A 6879-nucleotide genomic window follows, 5' to 3' on the forward strand; every position below is an offset into this window, starting at 1 on the left:
ATTAGATTCAAAGAAAATAATTTTTTCTCAAAAAGACCCCTGAATGATCGAATTCTCTAAAATAAAGCAATAAATAAGAAAATTGAAGAAAATTAATAACCAATTATAACTAAATCTGCATTATCATGTTCAATTGGATCAAACACAACTTAAACCCCACATACGATGGGAACTCGTTCAGCTGACAACTTTGGGAAAATTTCAACAAAATTTTGTTTTATTTGAGTTGTGTTGAGAGAATTTTCTCCAAACGAGTTGCGAAAATATTAAAATACATTTTATCAACAAAATACCGCTCAAAACATTCATAAACACGAAAAGTTTGAGCCGATTTGCAATGTAATAAATGTTCGTCATAATTTTTGCATAGCAAATGCGTTTTACTGGCGGCGGCGAAGCTTACTACTTATGCACACAACAAAAAAAAACTTTTTCCACGAAGGTAGAAGCCAACAACGACGCAAAAGGAATTAAAATGTTAAAAAACTTGAAATGTCTTCGTGAATGACTTTGGCGATAATAATAACGTTATAAGAAGAGACTTTGATAATTTCGTGATAATTTGAACCTTTTTTCATGCAATGACGACGAAGAATGGCGACGAACAAAGTCCGTCATTAATGGATGGGAATTTAAAAAGTTTCCTTTTGTCTTTATTTTAAAATAAAAATTCAATCGATTCAGGTAGGACAAAAAAAGTGAAGTGAAGTAGAGAGTTAAATACCGAAACAAAAGGAAAAAATTTTCTATTATTACAAGTGATATGACGTAATGGAGAGGAAAGAGTTTCTCATGTAAAAATACAAAAGCGTTTTTGATTTTGGAACAAAAAATCGTGAGAAACAAGAGAATTTAAATCCTGAAACAAATGGGAAACGAAAAATCTGCTTCGAAGGTACGATAATTTTATTTTATATTCAACTGATTCGAATAATCCTCTTACAAGATACCTTTTTTGTGTTATTTTTTGCTTTTCTGTCATAGTTTTTCTATCTCTTTTTGCTGTTATTCACTTTTCTTAAACAATAGACATTTTTCTGTTCTAAGTAAGTTTCAAGTTTAAATAAACGAAAGGAAAGATTCTTCCATTAGAAATAATTTATTGAATCAAAGTAAAAATTTTTATTACTTCCTTTAGTTTTTTTTATTAAAAATTATTTAAAAAAAATATAAATATAAAGTACCTTGAATTAGCAAAGCAAATTCGAATTGTAGTATATGTTTGTTACATAACCCGTTTGTGTACCGAGTCATTGTTTAGTTTAAGAGAAATTATTGCCAATTCTTCATATGCTGGAAAAACATATAAACACAATGTACTAAAAATTACAAAAAAGACTTTTTCTAAATTTTGCGTTTTCGATGTACAGGAGCCATTTAAAGATGTTAGCGAAAAAAAATTGATTAAAAAAAAATAAGTCAAAATCCTTTTATTATGAGGGCTCACATACCGATTTTTCAAAATTAAGCTAGATCACGGTTCTCCATCTCAAAAAGAAGGTTTTGATGTTAGAAACAACTTTTGTTTTGGACTTTTTCTAAATTTTGCGTTTTCGATGTACAGGAGCCATTTAAAGATGTTAGCGAAAAAAAAATTAAGTCAAAATCCTTTTATTATGAGGGCTCACATACCGATTTTTCAAAATTAAGCTAGATCACGGTTCTCCGATTCAAAATGAAGGTTTTGAAGTTAGAAATAACTTTTGTTTTGGACGTTTTCTAAATTTTGCGTTTCCGATGTACAGGCGAAAAAAGAAATTTTTGAAATTTTGAAAAAAAAAATTTTTGAAAAAAAATTTTTTTTTTTCAATTTTTGAAAAAAATTTTTTTTTTTTTCAATTTTTGAAAAAAAAACAAATTTTGAAAAAAAAATTTTTTGAAGAGCCCCAGATTTTTTTGTTCAAGTCGGGAGATTCTTTACCTCAATTCGAATTCTTTGGAATGTTTACTGTCGTTTAGCACCTTACCGCCTTTGATTCTGACAATTTTTCGATGTTTTTAGGCCGGCGTTTCACAAAAAAAATAAAGTATATATGGAAAATATAAAAAAAAATTAAAAAAAAAAATATTTTCAAAAAAAAAAAAAATTCTTTGAATAAATATATAAAAAAAAGAAAATTTTGAAAAAAAAAAATTTTGAAAAAAAAATTCTCGGCTATGAAAATAATATAAATATAAATATATAATAAATATAAATATAAATATAAATAAATATAAATATAAATATAAATATAAATATAAATATAAATATAAATATAAATATAAATATAAATATAAATATAAATATAAATATAAATATAAATATAAATATAAATATAAATATAAATATAAATATAAATATAAATATAAATATAAATATAAATATAAATATAAATATAAATATAAATATAAATATAAATATAAATATAAATATAAATATAAATATAAATATAAATATAAATATAAATATAAATATAAATATAAATATAAATATAAATATAAATATAAATATAAATATAAATATAAATATAAATATAAATATAAATATAAATATAAATATAAATATAAATATAAATATAAATATAAATATAAATATAAATATAAATATAAATATAAATATAAATATAAATATAAATATAAATATAAATATAAATATAAATATAAATATAAATATAAATATAAATATCAAAATATAAATTAAAATAAAATTATAAATTATAAAAATTTAAATCTAAGAATTTTTTACCAATTTTAGTTTTAAGAGTCAAAAACTAAACATAAAAGCACAAAAAGCAAATAAATTCCGATTATTTCATTAAAATAATTACACATAGAATGTAGCGTTAAATTACATGACATTTTTTGCTTAATTATTAATAACATAAGACATTAATTTCCATTGTCTTCATTTGAATGAAATTCACAGAGAGAGAGATATTAAAGTGAACATGTGTAAAGCCATGTCTAACATTGCCCCATCGAGTTGCTTGTACGAAGAAAAAGCATTCAGTACTTTTACTAATTTCCCCCAAAAATTAGGAACTTGCTATAATAAAAGGTACACACAGATGAGGCTTCCTCGCACGAGAATTTATGTTGGGGGTTACAACGCATGTCATTATATGAGCTTTTATGAGTGTTGTTTGAACGAAACCCAAAGACAGCAAACGCAGGTACAATCAAATTTATGCGAATGCGAAAGGCAATGAGAAAATAAGTTAATCTTTTAAGCACTCTTTTATTATTATGTGGATAAACTCTGCTACTTTTCTCCTTCCTCTTTTGTCTCGACACAAACGCACACACATGCGAGTCTTGAGCAAACCAATGAAATAATGCCACTTATGTATTAAGGTTTATTTGTCTTTTCTTTTGCGCCTTACACAACACAGACTGCGAATGGCAGAGCACATGGATCATTAGGTGCACACAAAAGAACGGAGATTAATGATGTGTGAATTTAATAAAATTTTTGAATAAATTAAGAGACGAAGAAGGGTAATAAACGACGATGATGATCATGTAATATTTTTATGCTTGTTTTTCATATATAGGTTTATATAGTTTTCACGTGGAAGAAGAACGTGACGTCAGTGGGAAGAAGCGCTCGTGTGGCAACATATTTTCGATGCAGGACACTTTTGGAGATAAAGAAAGTTGGAGAGAAAACGAAATTTGTCATGGGTGAGTGAATATTTTCATATTAAAAATATTCAATAAATAGAAAATATTTTCAGAGTTCAATGTCCGAAGAAAACTAACGGAAAAAATATTATAGTTATACTAAGAAAAATTTTTTTTACGAAAATAAATTTAAGAAAAATGCAAGAGATGATAACAAAGATGGTAAGTAAAATTTTATAAATTTTTAAATAATTTTTTTTTCAGGAAAAAAAAATATTTCAATTAATTCAAACCAAGCAAATATAAAACTTTAATCAAAAATTATACAAAAACATTTTTTTTTAATTTTTAAAAATTTTAAATTTTTTTTTTAGATTTAAAATTTTAAAAATAAAGATAATAAAATTTAAATTATTTTTTTTTTCGTTAAAAATTTTTTTTTTACCAAATTTATTTTAAATTTAAAAAAAAAATATTTTTTTTTATTTAAAAATTAAAAAAAAAAAATAATTTAATTTTTTAAAGGAATAAAGTCAATTTCTAATTTCAATAAATTTTATTTCATTAAATTTATTTTGAAATTTTTTAATTTTAAAATTAAAACAAAATTAAACCTTTTTAATTTTTTTTTTCATTTTTGTGTTTTAAAAGAGAACCAAAGATTTTTTTAAAAATATAATGTATTTTGACGATATATGACCTAAAACTCTCTAGTTTAGATTCTAAAGCTTTAAGGACGACAAACATTTTTTTTATGAAACTCAAAAATTAATAAACTTGATTGCACCCAAAGGCGGAAAATTGTTTATTTCCCAGCAGCAAATATTCAAATAATAACAAGCATTGCGTGTCACCATCGAAAAATATTTCTATTTTTACTCGAATATTTCATTCATATTTTTGTTCTACATTTTGCATTACATAAGCCCCCATGTAATATTCAAAAACAAAAGAGTCGACAAAATAACTGGAATTATTTGTGTAATAATAGCATGTTGTCCATGCAATGTTTGTTCAAGCGACATGCAAAAACTTTTTTAAGCATCTCATGTGTATTAGAAGATTCGATTTTTAGTGTTTTTTCGTATCTTTTTAGAGTTCATTGAATGGTCAAGGACAAATTACATAACATGGTAGCTTCAATTTAGATAAATATCCTCAGATTAAATTGTCTTTTACTCATCATCAAGACGGCGGTTCAGTTTTCATAAGCTGACGAGTTAAGAGTAATCCTAATCTTTTCAAAGAGCATTTGACATTATTGCTCCGCAAATGCAATTTATCCAAATTGAATTTCATTTCAGTCGGTTACGTTTTCGTCGTCATCGTATAAATTCAGTTTTTGAAGTAAGTAAGCATTCCGTTCAATTAATTAATTGTCAAGAGCAATAACATGTTCTGACACCGCAATAAACGCTTAGATCTTTTTGTGTACATGTCAACTGTGAGTTTTACGTACACTTAGGACGATGGCAGCAAATGAAATGAAAGCTTTTGCCACTAATGGAAGTGATGTAAATAAATTAAATACATTATCACGCATTTATTATAGGAATAATTCTGGTTATATGCAACATTTAAAGAATTATTTTATGAAAAGCAAGGCGTCTCCATGTAAGTGAAATTTTTCATTATTAACAAAAATTTTATTAACAATTGTTAAATTTTCATTTTAAGTTTGTTAGAATAATTTTTTTGAAAATTAAGAAGATTGTCCGTAATGACTGTCCTTTTGTCCGTACTGTGCTATTGAGGAGTAAGAAAATGTGAAAATTAATTGTTTTAATGCAAATTTTGATCAAATTTGTTTAAAAAAGACATTTTTAGGTTAAATATTAGTTTTTGGAACTTTTAAAATAAATTTCCTTAATATTTTAACAATCCAAAAATAGTTATTTAAGCAGAAAATTTCAACATCTGTTATTATAGTTCTGTCAAAATAATTAAAAGAAACACATGACCTTTTCACACAAATGCGCCTTAATTATTCAATTCCTAACGGTAATAATTATTTTACATATCGCGACAACAATTCTGTGATTGATTGCTGTCATTCAATTCGTTAAGCCCATTAATTAAAAAACTGCCTGTAAACTTTTATTTTCACGTATTCTCAACCCATCAATTTTCAATTGATTCACACCAATCACAAAAGGAATATTCATTTATTTTTTATTGTTGCACATGTCAATGCTGCCTTTATCGTATTTATTAATTCTGTGGCATTCAATGGTTTGAAATTTGATTTTTTTTTTAGTTTGTCCTCATAATTGTTCCTGTCATTCAATTTCATATTTTTTTTTCAATTCAAATTTATTTGATAAAAAAAGTTTTAATGACATTTTTGATCTTGGATGAAAAGTTTATTTTACAAAAAAAATATAAGAGAAAATCAACAAATCACAAACAATAAAAAAAAGAAATCATCCAAACAATTAAAGAATACTTTTTATTGCTGGTGAAGTTGTAAAAATAAAAACGATTGTGTTTTCCGTCCAATTATTTTGTGTTTATTGTGTGATTACAATTTATTTTAATGGCAAACACTCCCAGACAAAGCTTGGATTGGAGCTAAAGAGAGTGTTTAACGTCAATGAATGTGATAAGATTCAAAAACATAAAATTTTTGGTCTGAGTTATGATGGGAAATGAGAGGTAATGATGTTAAATTTATTCGAATAAATGAACTACCAGACGTCTCCATTTATAAAAAAAATTATAAATTCTTTCTTTTTTTTTCATCTCTTAGATTTTACAACCTGAAATGGAAAAATTATATTTAAAGGACTCATTGGGGTAAGTTTAAATTTTTTTCAATAATTAATTAAAATTAATTAATTAAAAATTAAATTTAATTAATTTAATTAATTAAAAAAAAATTTTTTTTAAAAAAAAATAATAAAGGTTTAATAATTTAATTAATTTTAATTATTTAATTAAAAAAAAAAAAAAAATTAATTTAAAAAATTTAATTTTAAAAAATTTAATTAAAAAAAAAATTAATTTAATTTAATTTAAAAAAAATAATTTAATTTAATTATTTTTTTAAATAAGTTTTATTAAATTAAATTATTTTGGAAAATTTAAAAAATTTAGAAAATTTTTTTAATTTAAAAAACTTAATTAAAAAATTAAATTAACTTATAATTATTTAAAAAATTAATTAAATTAAATTAATTTAAAAAATTTATTAAATTAAATTAATTAAATTTTTATACTTTTTATTTTTTTTTCGAAATTTTATCTAATTTTTTTAATTAAATTAATGCAATATTT

This window comes from Culicoides brevitarsis, chromosome 3, assembly GCF_036172545.1.
Source record: "Culicoides brevitarsis isolate CSIRO-B50_1 chromosome 3, AGI_CSIRO_Cbre_v1, whole genome shotgun sequence".
In the NCBI taxonomy this organism is placed as follows: domain Eukaryota; kingdom Metazoa; phylum Arthropoda; class Insecta; order Diptera; family Ceratopogonidae; genus Culicoides; species Culicoides brevitarsis.